This window comes from Epinephelus lanceolatus, chromosome 6 (assembly GCF_041903045.1).
Source record: "Epinephelus lanceolatus isolate andai-2023 chromosome 6, ASM4190304v1, whole genome shotgun sequence".
NCBI lineage: Eukaryota > Metazoa > Chordata > Actinopteri > Perciformes > Serranidae > Epinephelus > Epinephelus lanceolatus.
The window spans coordinates 47,859,437-47,881,376 of NC_135739.1; the positions used below are offsets into that span (position 1 = coordinate 47,859,437).

Genomic DNA, 21,940 nt, shown 5'->3' on the forward strand with positions numbered 1-21,940 from the left:
TTACATTACAGGAATACAGCAAATTAGCGGGTTACAAACTTAACTATGAAAAAACAGAAGTAATGCCTCTAAATGACCACACACAGGTTAACGCTCACCAACTGCTGTCTCAATTCAAATGGCAACCAAAAATACTAAAATATTTAAGGATATTTATTACAAACAATTTGAGCAAAGTCTACCAAGCAAACTATCTGCCATTACTCGAGAAGGTTAAACATGAGTTGCAGAAATGGACAGCTTTATCCATATCATTAATTGGAAGGGTTAACATCATTAAAATGAATGTGTTGCCAAAATTCATGTATTTGTTCCAAACAATCCCAGTAAAATGTCCGTTCAAAATGTTCACAGAAATAAATAAAATTATGTCTAAGTTCTTATGGGCTGGAAAAAAACACCAGAGTGAAGATCACAACATTACAAACCCCATTACATAAAGGAGGTTTAAACCTACCTAATTTTAAAATATATTATTTGGCATTGCAATTACGGGCGGTATGGTTTTGGCTTCAAAGAGATACTGTAAGTCCAACTTGGTTAACCATAGAACAGCAGATTGTCGACCCTATCTCTTTGAGTACAATCCCGTTCATAGGCTCATTAAAGAACCTGCACAAGCTTACTAAAAACCAGATTGTGTGCCATACATTTGAATGTTGGCAGGAAAGCCACAAACTATTGGGACTACGGAATGTTTTATTTAAACATACTCCATTATGGAATAATCCATTAGTCCCAGACAATATTATAGATGGTATCACACTTAGGTGGAAAGAAAAGGGAGTCAAAGAGCTAGGCGATCTCTGTGATAATAATATATTTTGCCGATTTCACTTTTTTGAAAGATCGATATCAACTTCCAGGGACACACTTTTTTAAATTTCTGCAAATAAGGAGTTGGGTCAAATCAAACATCATAATGGACTATCCCAGTATTTCAGATACTCCAATAGAAGAAACTATGTTGAAAGCAAAGGTACAAAAGGGATTAATATCAAGATTGTATAATACTATAAACAATGGAATGAACCATAATTCAGCACGACATAAATATAAGTTGGAAAAAGATGTGGGACACAAATACACGCTGAAGGAATGGGAAGATCTATTGGAGAAGTCACAAAAAAGTTTGGTTAACACCAAACATAGACTTATGCAATTTAACATATTTCACCGTGTGTATTATACTCCCCACAGGCTACAGCAGTTTAGCCCTAATACACCATCTAAATGCCCAAGATGTAATGCAGATAATGGTGATATGATACACATGTTTTGGAGGTGCACACACTTGGATTTTGGAATAAAGTTTATAAATATACATCCAAAATATTACAGAAAAGAATTATCCTGGACCCCAGAATATCAATTTTGGGTGATGTAGAAAGGTGTAAAGACATTAATAATGATGAAAAAAAAATAACATCATTAATAATGACAGCAGCAAAAAAATGCATATTAGTTAATTGGAAATCCAAATATGCACCTCCAATAACACAATGGTGGAGAGAACTACTCTCATACTGCACTCCAGAAAAAATCATGTATAATGTTAAAGGTCAGTCGATGAAATTTGATAAGATATGGGGCAAACTTGTTAATAATATAAAAAAGATAGAAGAGCAGATATTGCTTTAGATTAATTTATGGATATTTCTTGTGTGTATGTAGGTTATGAGAGAATATATTTTTGTTTTTGAATTAAGAATATAATGAAATGATGTTGGTAGGACAAAGACAATGCTGAATATGTACATATGATGGGTGGGGAAGGTATGGGGTAAAGGAATGAGTAAATGTTTTTTTTGTTTGTTTGTTTTTTGTTTGTTCTTTTTTTGTGTGTGTGTAAACGATGATGATTGTATTGACACATGCAAAAAAGAAAAACCCAATAAAATGCATTTTAAAAATATATATATATATAAACAAAGAATACAAGTGTTTATTCCAAAAGGGAGCCAGAACCCATCATTCAAAAACCAGAAAAAATATATTTTTTAATGTATTTAAGCTCCATACTCTGAAACAAGATAGCTTGATAAACCAAATGACAAAACCAAAATCCATGTCCACAGGATATCAGAATATAATATACAATATATGGATCGTCATTGTTTTGTACAGCTAGACTAAATAACTAATTGCGTGTTATTACCTCTTCGTGTGTCTTGGTGTATGCATGCTGCAGGTTCATCCTCATGTAAACGTCCTGTTTCACTCAGTCTGTTTTATTAAACCAGTGTTTTTCTCTTTTTGACGGCACCATAGTTATGTTAGCTTGCTACAAACCTGCAGCATCCCATAATAACACTCTTAGCAGCGGTAACTTACTTGCATCATTTCTAGGCAACGAAGCAGGTTGATTCGCGTTCATGCTCACGTCATGTTGCAAAACAGCGCTGCACAGAGGCTCCCAAACGCACATGATTACTGATTTCTGAATGAATATGTAGCGTATTTTTGGCAGATTATTTATTTTTTTGTCCTGGCCAATTATAGGGGAAACACTGTGAAGTGCGATAGGCAATCATTTAGACCAGGGATGCAAATTATGTTGATTCACCTTATCGATCGATTATCGATTAATTGATAAGCGGTGATTTTCCTGAGAAGCTGAATTTCCCTCTGAATCAATAGATTCTATCTATACATAACATAAAAAGCTAATTATTCTTTATGATATACATAAAACATACATATCATATTCCCTAATCAAAGATTTATTATATAATTTAAGATACAGTTTAGGGCAGGCAGGCAACAGCATTTTTTGGTAGCATAACAAAATATTCTGAATAGAAAATGTAATACAATTAATACAATATGGCGGCCCCCCATAGTCTAATTTATGCCCCCATAATCTAATTATCTGTTTAATATGGTTTCATATGAGTAAATGGAATGGGAGTGGCGTGTTTTGTGTCTGAAGGAGAGTTTATAGATACAGCCTCTTAATTTGGTTCTCATAGTTTAACCAGATTAATGCATTTAACTCTGAAAATGTACACTTTTTTCCCCAGGGGGCCATGACCCTGGACCCACCTAGAGGGTCCATGGTCCACCCCCCATAGTTTCACAAAATCCTGTGGGAAACACTGGTCAGAAAACATCAGATGATTTCTTTGAAGGTTTAGTGACTGATGTAATATCTGCAATAAGAAGCTGAGCATGCAACAAAATACAATGATGACTATCATTAGTTACTCTCAGTAACCAGTGGAATTTAATCAACAGCATGCCAAATATGTATACATATGGCTATCATTAAAAAATAGCACATTTGTCCTTAAAGTGTTTACCTGGTCATTTCCATTTGGAGTGAGGGCTGCGCTGCGCTGCCACTGGGACCTCCATGTCTCTGTTCTCTGCAGAATTGTTTTCAAGAAAATGTGTTAATCATCAATAAATCTAGAATTGATAGGTTAATAAAATATGTACATGAATGCAAGTTTAATTCTGAACCTTGTGTTTTGATTTGTGCCATCACTGGATGTGCCCAGTTGTGTCCCAGATGATGTAATCAAGCTTCACAGGTGCCGGGCAGACTGCACAATATCAGCGTGACTATCCTGTCATCATGAATACAGCACAAACAATAAGAATATTACAGATCAGTAGCACAAACATTACATTTCAAACAGCTACATGTTACTAAACTTAAATTAGTTTCGTTATAGTTACATTAGTGGCCGTTCATTCGTTCATTTTTAAAAGTGAGACCGCTCTCACTACCATCACACCTGTTAGATCAAGGAGCTCCTCAAAAAGCAATGCGTTTTTAAAGCCGTGTTGCCACCAGGCGTGACCAAAACAGATTCTTTTCTGCTGCTCTCCCCCTCATTGAAATGACTGGAGGCGAGTTACTGTGCGGTTTCAACAGGTCAAAATCACTGCCCCAGAACTGTAACCTTTGGACAGTAATGTCTGTGATGAAACAATTAAAACTGTCATCTCATATGAGACATTGCTGACCCCAGAGGTTTTTAACAGATGATGTCCTGATGCTGATGCTAATGGTTAGGTAGCATTACTAACACAGTTTTACCAAACGCCACCTCGTTCAGCACATGTATTGTCCGGTAAACTCTGTTTGTTATTATTATTATTATAATTGTTATTGTCTAAAACTGAATCTTACATAACTACACAAATGACAAATAAGAGTAAATACACTCACCGAAGCGTTCTGGTTCGCGTTAGAACTTCAACCTTTTCTTCGTTGGTGTCACATGACAAATGGAGCGTAACATGATTGGCTGGATGTAGGTTGGACTCGATCTACAATCGATTGCTCTTCCTTGGATAACAGATTTGCAGTGAAATTATTTACAGTGAATTTTGCATCTGAATTTGAGCACATTGAATATGAGCAGTTTGAAAATATATTATTTGAATTTTTTCAGACTTGAATTTTTTTATTCTGAATTTGTGAACATTGAAAAACAAAAGTAAAAAAAAATCAGGTACAAAAGTTCAGTGCAAAAAAAATTCAGATACAGAAATTCAATGCAAAAAATATCTGATACATTAATTCAATGTAAACAAAAATCAGTGTTATAAATTCAGTGCAACAAGAAATTCAGTTTTATAAATTCAATACAAAAAAAAATTCAGTGTTAAAAATTAAATACAAAAAAAATTCAGTGTTATAAATTCAATTTCAACTGATGATGAAACTGTTATGCTTCCATAGCAGTTTCAGGACCGCAGTTTTAGGACCGTTTAATTTTCATCCCAGCGCCACATATCGAGTGGAGGCTGCAGTTTCAGGACCACAGGTTTAGGACCGTTTAATTTTCCGAGCGGAGACTGCAATTTCCTGATATTTATTTAGTTTCAGGACTGCAATTTTAGGACCGTTTAATTTTCGTCATGGTGCCAATTACCAAGCGGAGGCTGCAATACCGGAGGCTGAAGTTTCAGGACCCCGTTGTTATTACTATCGGTTCAAGTATCGCAGTTGTCCAAGTGGAGTTGCCGCAGCAGAATGCCAAGGCTGGTTGCCATGGTTGCCATCAATGTTGTTGCCAGACTGCTGTATGGGTAATGTTCCAGGCAGGCAATGTAAATTTGTCTCTCTATTCACTACTGAATAAAGGTGGAAAACGAGAATGTAGTTTGAGTGTTACGTAGGCTATATTGTAACTGTTTATTGTGATTTTGAAGTGTTATGAAATTTTGATGTTGTGAATGGTTGTTTTGCAATGTTGCACCAAATGTAACCACGTTATAATAGCTAACTGGCTACCTAGATAACTAGCTAGCTAACAACAAGCCTGCATGAAGTTTGAACTTGGAAGTGTCTCTCATAACATTAGCGCTGCATGTGTAATTTCACAGTGAGGTGTCATGAGCAAGAGGAAGGGTAGCAGAGACATTAGGCTTTTTTTGGCCAGTCTCAGAAAAGAAGCAAAGTAAGTTAAGAGCAGTGAGAAAATGAGTAGCGTTACCCTATCAGTCGGATAATATATATATAACGTTAGTTAGCTAGTTATACATATAGTTATATATGATAATATTTCTTCCATGTTCACTTTGGTGTGTTAGACATTAAAAAAAAAGAAACACATCTCATGTGCTATTGAATTTGTACACATTTCAATTTAGAATTTCAATGGCAGGAAGTAAGGGTGTGTGTGTTTTGGGGGGGTGTGGGCGTGCAGATTTGGTCCCCCCCATGGGCGTCGTTAGACCTGGGCATTCCTGGCTATAGCCCCAGATCTTTTGGGCTCAGCCCCGGATCTTTTAAGCCTCCGTTTTTTTTGTTTTTTTTTACTAATAATGCACCTCATTTCCAACTTAAAGTCCACAGCACGACACGGGAGCACCGAGTCGCCACGTTTTACTGAGTCTTGTAGCACAACATGTCGGTCTACCAGGATGTACCGTGTTTTACCGCCAGAATAAACTTTTCACAGCAAAACAACAAAGGTGAGAGACATTTTACAACCATCGTTCGGTGAAACGATTTCTGTTGTTGTTATTCTTTGGCCTCCATCTCTCTGGTGCTTTGGTGTAGCTTGCTTTGGCATGTGTGGAAACAGCAGAGTCTCTGCTTTCATTTGAGATGAATGCTGTGTGTTTTGCAGAAGATGAGTGCTCATTCTTTGTCAAAATTCTTTGTTGAAATACGTTAAAATCACGTGTTTAACAGGGAATTATTCAAATTCCGGTGACATATTTATCTAAATCTTGCCGAGCTCCGCGGGGCAGGTTTCATTGAGGAGGCCCGGAAAAATCCTTGACATTGGAACAGTCATTTGGCGGGGGTCTATGATGTAATGTCCTTCAAATTCTGCCGTTTGAGGATCCTTCCTTGACATTGAGAAACACCTCCTGTGTGTGTTGGGGTTGGCATTTGACTCGCGTCAATGATGCCGCCATCATGTCACGCTGCCAGTGTGTTTTGAACTTTACTCTTTTCATAAAATAGGTGCACACAAGCTCACTATTGGATTCATGAAAAATGTGCGCTGGCTGATTTTATTCTCACACCGTGAGTATGTTAGTGAATCAGAATCATTCTAAATTGACAGGTGCATGCCCGTTATCTACCATCAACATACTGCCATACCCCCGTTTCTCTATATAGGGAAATACGTTCAGAAGTGTATGATGGACAAAGCAGTGAAATTGTTTCTACGCACATATTAAGACCCTGACACACCAGTGTTGAACTGTTGGTGAGCGTCTGTGAATGTAATGTTCTTGATAGTAAACACCAAGACAAAATCTATGTTTCATTTTTGTTGACGATATGAGAAATGATGTTTGTGGTGGACTATCAGACACTGAAAGCTGAGAACAGCTGTGCTTGTAATTATCTTCAAATGCACAACATGCGCAACAGGCCAGAAAACTTCAGTAAATAGTATATGCCAGGATGTTTTGCTCGCCACTGAATGGCAGCAGAGCTGTCAGAAAGAGCTGATAACCCATTCATGACTCTCTTCAAAACATGTTCAAATATGTCGGTCTCTGATGTGCTCTCTCCTGAAGGCATGGACTGCAACATCTTCCAGCAAGGTTAGATAGGACATCATCTCCTGCTTGGCCATTAATAAGAATCTTTCATAAACCCATTCATGCCTATTAATAGATTACAAATTAACCAGTTGGCTACAAATGAACATATGCACAATTTCAATAAAATAAAAACTGGGACACTCCATTTTCATGGTTCTTTTAGTAAGTAATAGCCTAAGTAATGAGGAAAGGGTGTCAATGTCATAGTTATTTGATACATTTGATGAATTCATTGATGAATTAACGGTTTTAAATGTTGTCTATTTAAGCCATATTAAATAATAACAGTTTTAATATGTTAGGCATTTAGTTAAAAGGTGTGTGCTTACATTTCCTGAGACAACCCGTTTGCGCATATTTATGGTCTGAGATAGTCTTAAATTTTTTAGAAGAGTAGGAAAAGTTCAGGAAAGAAAAGATTAATGAATCCCACATTTCTGCTAAAATGCTCATACACACAGTTTAAGCACAGATTTGTGCGTATGCACTGTTTGTGAATGAGGCCCAATGTTTTTTTATTGAAAGGCACCAAGTCATCCATCCACTGACTGAAAGTCTTAATATGTTGTAATACATGTTTGATAATCACATTTAATGTTTAAACTTACATGCAAAATACGTTAAACACAACAAAAAAATCATATAATTTACATTTATTATATAATAAACAGAACATACATAAACTAATCAGTAACTTGTATTAATCTAGTCATATGCTAACTAAATACTGCAGAGATTGAACATAAACTTCTAATTAAGAAGTGGGCTATTTGGTCTCCAGGTTTTTAAAGTTTTTAAAGTGAGAATTCACAGCATGAAGTAAAGCTGTGTCATTGGTATTGATCAGTTGACCTCTCCTCCTCCTCCTCTTCCACATCATGTTCTTCAGCGCTTCAGTGTCCATAGGAATCCATCTTAATGCCAGCCATATGCATTTCAGAGCCTGCTGTTTTCCATGCCAACAGATGCTGTTTTTGAAGAAGCAGCCAAACTGCTTTCTCTCCACTACATTTAGCCCACGCATGCACTCCAAAACTCAATGAATGTTGTCAGTCATCATTAAGCCAAAATACTCTATACTATCAGTGCTACTTCTCAGTTCCCAACTCCAGCATCATCCAACATCAAATGACAGAATTTGTAGCCCTGCTCTTTCCCCTGTGTAGTTAAAGCAAGGCCAAACCCTTAGAAAAGCCTTTGATCCACGTTGTGAGATCCTCACACCCACATTCCAGCCTGCAGCTTTAATTTCACTTTGTGGGCCAGATTTTCACGATCCTATGCTTGGCTAAATCAAGAGAGCAGGGACTTCTTTAATGCTACACAGCTGTGTGTATATTTGGTGCTCACACAGTACTGTTACACTTATTCTGATGTAATGTAATGAGATCCCAGCATTTATGGGAGATTTTTAAGGAAGGGAGCTAATAGAGAAAAAAAACCCTCTGTCTTCTCTCCAGCACACTTAGTGCCTTTGCATTAGGACGGGATGGAAGTGTTTCCCACCAGCAGCAGCGATAACTCCAGGTACATTTAAATCCCTGCAGCCCAGCAGGAAACCCTAGATACCCTAGAAATCCAGCCACACACCCTAGGCACAGACCCTCAGCCAATTTCCAAGTGATCATTGTCTATCCTGATTTAACTGTTACATCTAGTACAGTAGAGCTGGCATAACATCAGGTAATGCTGTATCAATATCACTGGACTGTGAGAGGGTTAATCAAACTTATCTGTTAGTCTCAGACTGTAGTAACGAGGTCCTGCATGAGGGCTTTCACTGGTGAGACCAAGATCCTTCTGAAAGAGCAGGGCTACGGGTGTTACATGAAGTGTAGTCCAAATGCATCTAAAGGCAAAAGTGTTATATATATTTAGTATATCTGTTCTGCATGGCCACAATGGAAGGCAGGGCATTAAGAGAGAGAGGGATGAGACACGATGAATCAAATGGTAATAACAACATTCAAACTTTCAAATTTTTCCTTGATGGCATTCACAGTATGGAGAATATTTTATGCCTGTGAGTGTTAATGCGTTAATCCCAATGTGATTGAGGTCCATTCAATCATTCATTTTCCTGTTGGGGTCGCAGGGGGGCTGGAGCCTATCCCAGCTGACTTTGGGAAAGAGGCGGGGTACACCCTGGACAGGCCCAGACTATCACAGGGCTGACATATAGAGACAGACAGCATTCACGCTCACATTACCACCTTCGGCCAATTTCAGAGTCACCAATTAACCTGCATTTCTTTTGATTGTGGGAGGAAGCTAGAGTACTCAGAGAAAACCCACACTGACACTGGGAAAACATGCAAACTCTACACAGAAGGGCTCCCCTACCTCGAACCAGAGATCCTCTTGCTGTGATGCGACAATGTTTACCACTGCACCACCATGCTGCAAAATATAAAGGTTTTTTTTGTCTCTTCAACACATCCTGTAGTCAAGCTATCAAAATAGCTTCCTGCTGCAGTGACTGAAAATTATGACACCATTGGGCTTTTGAATGGCTACTTTCACTTTAAAAAACTCCCAGACAGCTCAGTTGACACGTCAAAAATAACATACACATTATGTCAAACAGAATTAAAAAATCACCAAAGTACTTAAATACCACATTTGAGCTAAGCATACAGATGCAGCTAACCAGACTGATGTCAGAGGGCAACCACATCACCGAAGCTGGCAAAACACTATTTTGAAGTGTGTGAATTGCCACAGATCTGTGGATGAAACTAAATCAAAGAAGTTAAAAACAGCACTTGTTAAATAGGTAGAAACTGACTGCAGAATAGTCAATATCGTGGAAGACTCTGGTCTAGGGGACGTCCCCAGGTTGGCATGTTGTGGCCAGTGAAATGTCTTAAAGGGCCAGTGTGTAATATTTGGCATGGTTTATTGTCAAATCTGAATCTGAATCTGAATATTCTACCCATTAATATGTTTATACAAGTGTATGATCGCTATAAAATAAAATTCGTTTGGTTTTCATAGCCTTATAATTATGCTTATAAATATATATATTTATATATATATATATATATATATATAGCAAGGCCCTTGATATATATATATATATATACATATATATATATATGTATATATATATATATATATCAAGGGCCTTGCTTTAGAGAGGTCGCCATCTTGCGTCGCCATGTATGTAAGGCAGCCCGAGCGGACAATCCAGCCAGCCAGAGAACGCGTTTCACGTGTATAAATAAACCAACGAAGACAGCAGGAGGAAGGAAGAAGGAGGAGGAAACAGCAGAGTGTTAGTAGTTCGTCGATAGAGAGTAGTGGAAAGTTTTTTTAGTTATAAAGTTTGCGAATGGACCACACTTACCACGCAACAGGAGAGAATGAACCCGAACCGTCATCTGTGAGGAAAAGAAGATGCAACTTCACTCCTTGTGATGCACTTTTACTGCGGCGCTTTTCCTCCTGATGATATATCTCCCCAACGATGGTAGCAGTAGCACCGAATCCCATTCTGTGCAGCAAAATGGAGCGGAGGATTCAGCCTCTCTTCTCGCCCGCTCAGTGTACTCCAGCTCTCATCTGTGTACTCCGGCTCAAACAGGTATGGCTCTGGATCTGTGTCCGCTACAAGAAACTCTTCAAAATCGCGTTCAAAGTCGTCCATTACAGCTACTATAGTCCGGAGATATTGCTAGGCTAAATAAACAGCTGAGCTCTGTTTACAGGCTACGCTGTCAGTCAGTGTGTGGGCTGGAGATTGGCAATGTAAATGAGAATGTGTGTATGAAGTGTGTGTGTTACGCCAGAAGAGTCAGAGTTTGGGACGGAGTCTTTTACACCCTGGAGTGTTACCGGAGTTTTTGGAGTGCTCAAATAAACTGGCCTTTTTCTCGAACGCTCCTCTGGTCTCCTGCTCGTGAGGGATTCATTACAATATCGTAACATGGTTTAGATTTCTAAATAAATATTTACCTCGTTGCTAGATAGACCTACTCCTGAAAAACCTGTGTCTGTGCAAGGCTTTTTGTCCCTATGAGGCCACTGTCATTTACCCGACGGGAGGGGTGAGCGAGTGAGCCCTGCAATCTAGAATTTGACCACTGATGTCACTGTTTTCAACCCATTTTACACACTGGCCCTTTAACGTCATGGGAAACAATAGTTTAACTCAAATAGGACCTGTATGAATCAGAGAAAGAAATTAAACTGGAACTCCTTAAAAGTGCAAACACTGTTGCATTAAGTGGGGATCATTGGACATCAGTAAGTAACCAGACTTATCCTGGAGTAACTGCACTTTCTGAAATGGAACAGTGTAATCCTTTCAAAAGCAAACAAACACTGTATTTGACAGAATATGAACTTTAAAGTTGTCTCCTACCTCTAAGTCCTAGTTTCAGACCACACTGTTGTAGCACTGCAGCACTGATTTAAAAGAAATACATCTTAAAGTCAAAATCATGAGGAAGATGTCTTTGCATTCATTTGATTCCCAATCAAGACACTGTGGTAGGATTGGTTTTACCTCACTAATATGGACTTAAAACCTTTTGAAATGTAAAATAACGAATTTTAAAACATGATAAAAAATGTGATTATTCATGATTAAAATTATTTGTTTGACTGCCCTAGAATTTTCAAAAGGAGTTTGAGAGAGAGATCTAACAAAGGAGTGTTTTATGGCGCCATTTGATGATCCTACAACACACTTAAAGTTCAGGCCTGGTCACTGATAATGAGCTCTGCCTCAAGGTGGATTTATTGTGGATAAAGAGTATACAGACGTAGCTGCTTTACAAAGATACCATGTATCTGCAGTATACGTAATCTGCAAAGTGATTCCCCTATAAATTCTTGGTATCTGTGGAGATTGTTCATAGTGAAGACAACATGAAGCAAGTTTATAAAAAAGACTCCTTTTCGTAAGATGCATCAAAAAAGATGTCTCCACTTTAAACCCTCAGCTTTGCATGATCACCTCCCTCCATCACAGTGAATGAAATAATCTAAATGTAGTGATTGCACAGAAGTAGTCTTCAGTTATGAAAGAAGGAGAACTAGAGGATACCTGCATGTAATTCCAGTACTTTCATTTTATAGTTGTAATCCACTGTCACTTATATCACAAAGTGTATAAAATCCAGTTGGCCACCAATGTCTGAAGACTGAAAACACATAACGTTGATATTTTAGTGGTTTTAAGTTATGTTGTTAAGTAATCAAAATCCAGTGTCTTCCAACTGTCTCATGCCAACATCATCTTGATGTAGAATACCAAAATTTAATCGTAAGGTATGAAGAACAAAACTTGACGTGAACAATGTGAAATTCTAACGTTGTTATACATTTATAATATTGTCAACCCGATTTTCATTGAAACCAAAATTTTATGTTTGTCCAACATCTTTATATGTATCCAAAAGCAAACAAAGAAAAATTACCGAGTGCTCACAGGTGAGAGGTAGTGGACTCCAGATGAGTGCCAGGTGCTCTTGAAGTTGAAAATAGTTGATTGTAGAAAAAAAGCACAAAGCTTGCTTCAGGCACACCAACAGAGCCAAGGATATTATAAAATGCCTTTACTGATTAGGGCATGTCAATATAAAATAACTATGAAACGCCGACCGGTTTCGACCAAGCAGGGTCTTCGTCAGGGCGTGAAAGAGACAAACCGACTCAGGTGTGTTGATTACTTATATAAGTAATCAGGCAATTTGACTCTTAAGACTACATTATACAAGCATATCATATATTCAAATATTTAGAAACAGACAAGGATAAGTAAATATTCCGTGAGCATTAAAGAGAAAATTAGGTCATATATAATGTTCAACACACACAGCATTACAAGGAATACATTTACAGAAAAGGTCTGAAATCTATCTCCTCATTGAGACCAGGATACACCAAGGCATCAAATTTAAAAATCCAAAATGTTTCTCTCTGTAATAATTTATTAAGACGGTCTCCTCCTCTAATTGACTGTTTCACATATTCAATTCCCTCCACTTTTAGTAGGCTGTCATTATTATTATGAACATTATGAAAGTGGCGTGCCATGGGACAGGGCTGCCCCTGACCAAACTGGGGCCCTAAGCGAAATTTTATTTGGAGGCCCCCCCCACCTCTCCCCATCCCAAATGTATCATAGGTACAAAATGACCGTACAACAACACGCCATTTAACTTGACAACCTTTATTAGCAATAACAAATGTAGTACTGCTACCACTACTATTAGTACTGGTCTGGTAGTACTACTACTACTTCTACTAATATTAACAAAAAACTACTACTATTGCTATCTATTATTACATTATTATTATTATTTTTATTACCATTATTGTTGTTGTTGTTGTTGTATTATTATTATTATTATTAATATGTACAGACTACAGTCTTAAGAAAACATACTAATTCAGGATCAAACAGACTGATATTTCAAACTTTACAGTCAAGTTTAGTTTCCTCTGTCAACAAATGCATCAGTTACACACTCATTTCAATCAGTATTTCCCTGTCTCCTCAAAAGCTGACTGTTATGAATCAAATTCACCAACAGATGGCGACATTTACCTCCATATAAATCATTGAAAACTTAAATTAACAACATAAATTGATAGGCTATAAACTTTAGCTAATATATATTGGCTAAAGTTTATAGCCTATCAATATATACGACCACCAACTGGTCATCTTACCACTCCTTTTCATCAGAGGTGAATGCATAGGGCGTTAACAAGACATTCAATAAATGTTAATCAGGGCTGCTGGTAAAAAAAAATTCTCCAGTCTAGACAGAGATTGGACACAGAGATTCCTATCTAATGAGTGGCAGCTTAGGTGTTTGTGCCACAAAGTTTTATTTCAACAACATACCCACCTTCAAGTGAAGCACGAGCTTCCTCTTGTTTTGCTTTTTTTTTCCTCTTGCTCGCTCCTGACTCGTGATGTCTTTTGGACGACATGTCGACAACTCTTCACCTGCTACAGCTCTGCAAGTGATGATTAGTCAGATATCGAGTGCTGTCAATCATTGCAGCGACGCATGCATGCGCGGTCAGATTACAGGTCTCTTCTCTCCTTCCTCGAGCTGATTGTACGGGCGCCTCATGGTAGCGCATATGCACATCCATTGCGCATATGCGCAAATGCGTCCCCTCGCGCAAATGTGGCCCCCCATGGAAGATGAGGCCCTACGCACAGAGCATGTTCTGCGTTTAGGGAGGGGTGGGCCTGCCATGGGATAATCATTATTGTTGATTCTTATAGCATATTTATGTTCTGCCACTCTGTCTTTTACGCGTCTTTTTGTGCGCCCAATGTAAAAACAACCACACGGGCATCTAAGACGGTACACTACATATGTGGAGTTACAGTTGATAAAGTGTGTATTTTTACGTGTTATGTTTTCTTAGTTTTAAAATCTATAAATTCTTTCTGTTGTATGATATTGGAACAGTGATTACAGTTAGTTTGCATACATTTAAAAGTACCCTTAGGCCTCTTGAGCCAGCTGTCTCCCTTCTTTGCTGGGAAATAGCTGTGCATAAGCCTGTCTTTTATAGTAGGGGCTCTTTTATGACAAAATGTAGGAGGAGATTGAAAAACCTCTGAAAGAGAGGGGTCACTTTTGAGAATATCCCAATTTGAAGAAATAATCTTTTTAATCTGCTGAGCTTGTTTGCTGTAACGTGTAACAAAATAAACACCTGATGTATCTTTTTTCTGTCTGTTGGACTGTTGTAGGAGATGGTGACGTCTGATGGAAGCTGCCTTGGTCTGAGCTGTAGAAATAGTAGTCTTGTTATATGATCTATCCAAAAAGCGTTTAGTCATATGTTGGGACTGTGTATGGAAATCTGAATCTAGATCGCATATTCTTCTTAATCTTTGAAATTGACCCAATGGGATATTATTTTTGAAGTGAAAGGGATGAAAAGACCCATAATGCAATACAGAATTACGGTCAGTGGGTTTTCTAAATAGTGTAGTATGTAATTTTTTGTCATCCCCTTTATAAATAGTTAAATCCAAGAGGTTAATATTTTCTCTAGAGTGTTCCATAGACAGCTTGATATTTTTATTTGTGTTATTGAGATAATGGTAAAAATCCATGAGGTCATTATGGCTGCCTTTATAAAGAAGAAAAGTAATCGTGTCATGGCGTAATGTATCCGACACAATAATGCTATTTCCTTGCTCTCTGGAGTATGAAAACACATCAGGCATGTTTCCAACAAAGACGCCTGGTACGGCGGAGCCACTCAGTGAAAAAACAGGTTTCCAAAAGCAAACAAAGAAAAATTACCGAGTGCTCACAGGTGAGCGGTAGTAGACTCCAGATGAGTGCCAGGTGCTCTTGAAGTTGAAAATAGAAGAAAAATGTCATCAACAGTCTAGACTGTTTAGACAATGTAAAGGAACCAGTATGGGAGCTAGTTTTGCCCCTGAATATGCCTGCCTTTATTTAGGTCTCTGGGAGTTGGAATATGTCTTTAATCATGAAAAGAATCCTTACAGTGATAATGTTAAAATGTATTGTAGATTTATTGATGACATTTTTCTTCTTTATAAAGGCAGCCATAATGACCTCATGGATTTTTACCTTTATCTCAATAACACAAATAAAAATATCAAGCTGTCTATGGAACACTCTAGAGAAAATATTAACCTCTTGGATTTAACTATTTATAAAGGGGATGACAAAAAATTACATACTACACTATTTAGAAAACCCACTGACCGTAATTCTGTATTGCATTATGGGTCTTTTCATCCCTTTCACTTCAAAAATAATATCCCATTGGGTCAATTTCAAAGATTAAGAAGAATATGCGATCTAGATTCAGATTTCCATACACAGTCCCAACATATGACTAAACGCTTTTTGGATAGATCATATAACAAGACTACTATTTCTACAGCTCAGACCAAGGCAGCTTCCATCAGACGTCACCATCTCCTACAACAGTCCAACAGACAGAAAAAAGATACATCAGGTGTTTATTTTGTTACACGTTACAGCAAACAAGCTCAGCAGATTAAAAAGATTATTTCTTCAAATTGGGATATTCTCAAAAGTGACCCCTCTCTTTCAGAGGTTTTTCAATCTCCTCCTACATTTTGTCATAAAAGAGCCCCTACTATAAAAGACAGGCTTATGCACAGCTATTTCCCAGCAAAGAAGGGAGACAGCTGGCTCAAGAGGCCTAAGGGTACTTTTAAATGTATGCAAACTAACTGTAATCACTGTTCCAATATCATACAACAGAAAGAATTTATAGATTTTAAAACTAAGAAAACATAACACGTAAAAATACACACTTTATCAACTGTAACTCCACATATGTAGTGTACCGTCTTAGATGCCCGTGTGGTTGTTTTTACATTGGGCGCACAAAAAGACGCGTAAAAGACAGAGTGGCAGAACATAAATATGCTATAAGAATCAACAATAATGATTATCCCATGGCAGGCCCACCCCTCCCTAAACGCAGAACATGCTCTGTGCGTAGGGCCTCATCTTCCATGGGGGGCCACATTTGCGCGAGGGGACGCATTTGCGCATATGCGCAATGGATGTGCATATGCGCTACCATGAGGCGCCCGTACAATCAGCTCGAGGAAGGAGAGAAGAGACCTGTAATCTGACCGCGCATGCATGCGTCGCTGCAATGATTGACAGCACTCGATATCTGACCAATCATCACTTGCAGAGCTGTAGCAGGTGAAGAGTTGTCGACATGTCGTCCAAAAGACATCACGAGTCAGGAGCGAGCAAGAGGAAAAAAAAAGCAAAACAAGAGGAAGCTCGTGCTTCACTTGAAGGTGGGTATGTTGTTGAAATAAAACTTTGTGGCACAAACACCTAAGCTGCCACTCATTAGATAGGAATCTCTGTGTCCAATCTCTGTCTAGACTGGAGAATTTTTTTTTACCAGCAGCCCTGATTAACATTTATTGAATGTCTTGTTAACGCCCTATGCATTCACCTCTGATGAAAAGGAGTGGTAAGATGACCAGTTGGTGGTCGTATATATTGATAGGCTATAAACTTTAGCCAATATATATTAGCTAAAGTTTATAGCCTATCAATTTATGTTGTTAATTTAAGTTTTCAATGATTTATATGGAGGTAAATGTCGCCATCTGTTGGTGAATTTGATTCATAACAGTCAGCTTTTGAGGAGACAGGGAAATACTGATTGAAATGAGTGTGTAACTGATGCATTTGTTGACAGAGGAAACTAAACTTGACTGTAAAGTTTGAAATATCAGTCTGTTTGATCCTGAATTAGTATGTTTTCTTAAGACTGTAGTCTGTACATATTAATAATAATAATAATAATACAACAACAACAACAACAATAATGGTAATAAAAATAATAATAATAATGTAATAATAGATAGCAATAGTAGTAGTTTTTTGTTAATATTAGTAGAAGTAGTAGTAGTACTACCAGACCAGTACTAATAGTAGTGGTAGCAGTACTACATTTGTTATTGCTAATAAAGGTTGTCAAGTTAAATGGCGTGTTGTTGTACGGTCATTTTGTACCTATGATACATTTGGGATGGGGAGAGGTGGGGGGGGCCTCCAAATAAAATTTCGCTTAGGGCCCCAGTTTGGTCAGGGGCAGCCCTGTCCCATGGCACGCCACTTTCATAATGTTCATAATAATAATGACAGCCTACTAAAAGTGGAGGGAATTGAATATGTGGAACAGTCAATTAGAGGAGGAGACCGTCTTAATAAATTATTACAGAGAGAAACATTTTGGATTTTTAAATTTGATGCCTTGGTGTATCCTGGTCTCAATGAGGAGATAGATTTCAGACCTTTTCTGTAAATGTATTCCTTGTAATGCTGTGTGTGTTGAACATTATATATGACCTAATTTTCTCTTTAATGCTCACGGAATATTTACTTATCCTTGTCTGTTTCTAAATATTTGAATATATGATATGCTTGTATAATGTAGTCTTAAGAGTCAAATTGCCTGATTACTTATATAAGTAATCAACACAACTGAGTCGGTTTGTCTCTTTCACGCCCTGACGAAGACCCTGCGTGGTCGAAACCGGTCGGCGTTTCATAGTTATTTTATATTGACATGCCCTAATCAGTAAAGGCATTTTATAATATCCTTGGCTCTGTCGGTGTGCCTGAAGCAAGCTTTGTGCTTTTTTTCTACAATCTTTCTCATGTAATTTTGACGTCCGGTGCCAGCTGGGAAGAATGTCATCAAATGTATGATACAGCCTCATCATTTATATCCGCCTAGTGTTGTGGTGAAGAAAAACTGACAAAGAACTATAAATCAAAACCAACTGGTAGAAATAGAATAAAAGACCTCGTGCAAATAAGCCCTCTGCTTTCATGTACATAAATCTGGCCTAAAACTCTCGATTGTAAGTGTATCAATGTGTTTTTGACTGTTTAATGTTTTTCTACCTTTCAGGCAATGAGGTTATCCAGGGCAGTGAAATTACCGCCTATTGTAGTCTGGGTTATATTATGTTAGCCAGTGTTGGGCAAGTTACTCTCCAAATGGAATATATTACATATTACTAGTTACCTTAATTTGAAAATAATAAGTTGAAAGTCTTTAAAAAGGCCAGCAGCACTCAAGTGTCCATCAAACTTTTTCGTTTATTTTACTCACAGGCAGTTTATTAGTAGCACAGACGGGTTTCGACACTAGGTCTTCATCAGTGTGTGACACAACCTAGTGTCGAAACGCGTAACTGCCTGTGAGTAAAATAAACGAAAAAGTTTGATGGACACTTGAGTGCTGCTGGCCTTTTTAAAGACTTTCATATCGTTAACCGTGCACCTCCACAGTTTTTTATCTCTGAGAGTGCTCGTATTTTCCATTATTTGTTAAAGTAATAAGTTGCTCTACAATAGTATGCCCTGTGTAGAGTAATAAGTTACTTATCACACTACTTTTGTGTTACTTTGACCAAGATGAGCTCAGAAAAAATAATGTTAATTTTAAATGGATAACGGTCATGTTGTTTAACAGCAGGTAATCAAAACACAGAGGCTCCAGTTTATTGCAGTTCATTTCAAATCTAGTGCTGCGCATGTCAGACCCATTCATAAATTTACATACAGATTAAAATCCCCTGCTTATTTTTATAATAGCCTGATGATTTAGAACAATTAAATGGCCTAGATCTTTTAAAATAAAGTAATAGCCTTGGACACAGGGAGGGTCAGGCAGGCATAATTATGAGAAATAGATAAATATTTGTGGGCCTATGATATTAAACACATTAAACAAATGTTGTGGTTAGCACTACAAACAGAATGACGTGCGAGTCAGTCACGATGACAAGTGCAAATTAATACTACAGAGCTGGAGGACCCACCTGCCGGTTCCCAGTGTGCCAGCTACAGCAGCACCGGAGGGAGAGTTCAGCCAGACAACAAGTTTTAAATGTTGATTTCAACAACAGAACATAGAGTTTTGCATCTAGCCTCCTGCCTCATCACTCCCCACAGATATGTTTACATGAGATATTGGGGAGTGATGATTAAATATCCGGCCCCCCTTAGTTGGAGCCTGCAGGTAGATGCTGGGGTGCTGGTGGGGCTGAAAGAGCAAGCAGCAGTACTGATGCATGGCAGCAGTGGCATAGACAGTGCAAAGGAGGAGCTGGGAAGATTTGCAGTTTAAATAGACCGCCATATTGGGATGGTGTGTTTTGTAGATGACATACGAAGAGTGGTGTATGACGTATATGTTAGAATCAGTGCAGCTCAAGTTGACTGCCTGAACTAGCTCGCAGGCATCTCTCCATTTATGCATAACAAGACTGTGTGCCAGTGCTGCTTTGCAGTTGTAGGGGATGTGAATGGAAACATATCCAACATCTACTAACATAATCCAGATGTACCGATCTTCAGGACAAGCAAATAACAAACCGTTGGTCATGTTTTTTTCTGGTGATGCACTGGCAGAAGTGGAGCGACGTGGATCAGTATGAATGAATGAAAAATTAAAATGATTAACAGTTTATTTCAGGTGGTAACACACAGAGTTGGGTATAACAAGTACTTTGATTACTTTTTGCAGTAACGAGTAATCTAACGCGTTAGTTTGCTGTTTGAGTAATCAAATACTTAAGTACATTTTCAAACAAGAAATCAGTTACTTCCGTTACTTTTAGAACGCTGGTCCTTCAGCTCCGAAACAGCAACGGCTGTCGTTTGGTTCTAATAACGGAGATAACGTTAAACCTATCAGTCTGAAAGAAGCCACAGAGCTTGTGGCTCGCTACATGGTCAGAGAAATGCTGCCATTGTCTACAGTGGAGTCTAAATAGGTGGAGTAGGACTCGCTGACAGACATATTTCAGACTCAGGACTTGCATTATGCCTGGTACATGCTACACGCTGGTACTCACCAATTATCCCCGGTCGTCTTTCACAGCGTGTGTGATGTCATCGGGTTATTCTTGTCCTGTTTTTATTACTTTCACTATTATTTGAATCACTGCCAGAACTGTCTGTTCATGTGCCAGCCGACATGTTGTTGTAGTCACCTAAAAGCGTCAGCAGACGGCAGGAGCTACATTTGAAGCGCCATACGTAAACTATCAAGCTACTGTATCTTCCACAGGAAGTTCTGACAAATGTTTCAGAATAAAAGCCTATTTAGAAAATGGAGGGATTCTCTCAGCTGAGGTTATAAGGGGCATTTAATTTGAAACAAGTGTTGAGTTTGAAATGACGGTGTGATATGTTAACTTTGTAAAGACAACGGAGAGGATAAAAAGTAAATACATAAACACACACAGGGATTAATAAATAACGGACCATTTATAATGTAGTTTGTTTCAAATGAAGCTGGGAGTTTCTGCAGTTGTGGTGAGTAAAAGCCCCGCCGCTATTTGTTAATGTTATTACTTTATGTCCGACCGTGAGGATGTACCATTGTTTGCTAGCTTGATGCTAATGACAGTAACATTAACTCAGCGGGTTGACAAAGTGTCTCTGCTGTTTCACACCATCATTTCCCCCTTTTACTCTGTGTGGTAACATCCCTAGAGGAAATATTTAAAATGCTGGGGTGTTGTTGTCATACAGTTGTCTACGGCAGCAGATCGTTCTGTGTTTCTACTGGTCAAAGTGACGGCTGTGATGGGAGAACTGGATCTCAGTGAAGGGCAAGTGGTCCATAACTTTAATTTTGGAGACAAAAAAATGTAGGCTTAGCGCCCTGTGGTCCATTGGCCAATAGGAAATGTAGAATACTCAAAAGTATTTTAAAAGTGCTTGAGTTACTTTTCTCAGGGAGTAACATTGGAAGTACTTTTAAAGTAATAGAGTTACTTTACTCAGGGAGTAACGTTGGAAGTACTTTTAAAGTAATAGAGTTACTTTACTCAGGGAGTAACGCAGTAAAGTAACTGGTTACTTTTTTAAAAAAGTAATACAGTAACGTACTTTGATTACTTTTAAAGTAACCCTTAACCAACACTGGTAACACATCACATGACGTGCAAAAAAATGTACAAAACTTGTGCTGGGAAGGTGTTATATTACCTTGTTACTGCTTAAATGTAACATAAGTTGTTGGCATAATAAGGTAACTCTAAAAGCAGAATAAATTAAAATGTCTGCACTGTAAGCAACCCTGACAAAATGAAAGTTAAACATGATGTTCACTGATGATAGATTGCAGGTCTTTATAAATTCATTTTATGTGATTAAACCACTGACCAACTTAAAAGTAAGATCATTATTGCCTTTTAATATTTTTCTCATAATCCAACCTGACAAAACTCTATTAATTAAAGTGCATTGTCACCAAACACCATAAGTTAAATCAGTGGTAATGGTAACTCAAAAACTCTCCTTAGAAATATTAGACTAATAGATTCATCTGAAAACAGCACTTGACTGCAGACATC

The 21,940-nt window shown here is 38.0% G+C and overlaps 1 protein-coding gene across 16 annotated transcripts in view; it reads left to right on the forward strand.

Annotated features, from left to right (window-relative positions):
- ptprfa (protein tyrosine phosphatase receptor type Fa) overlaps positions 1 to 21,940 on the forward strand; it is an 888,655-nt gene that overhangs the window by 294,509 nt on the left and 572,206 nt on the right. The gene's annotated exons all lie outside the window — the stretch shown is intronic.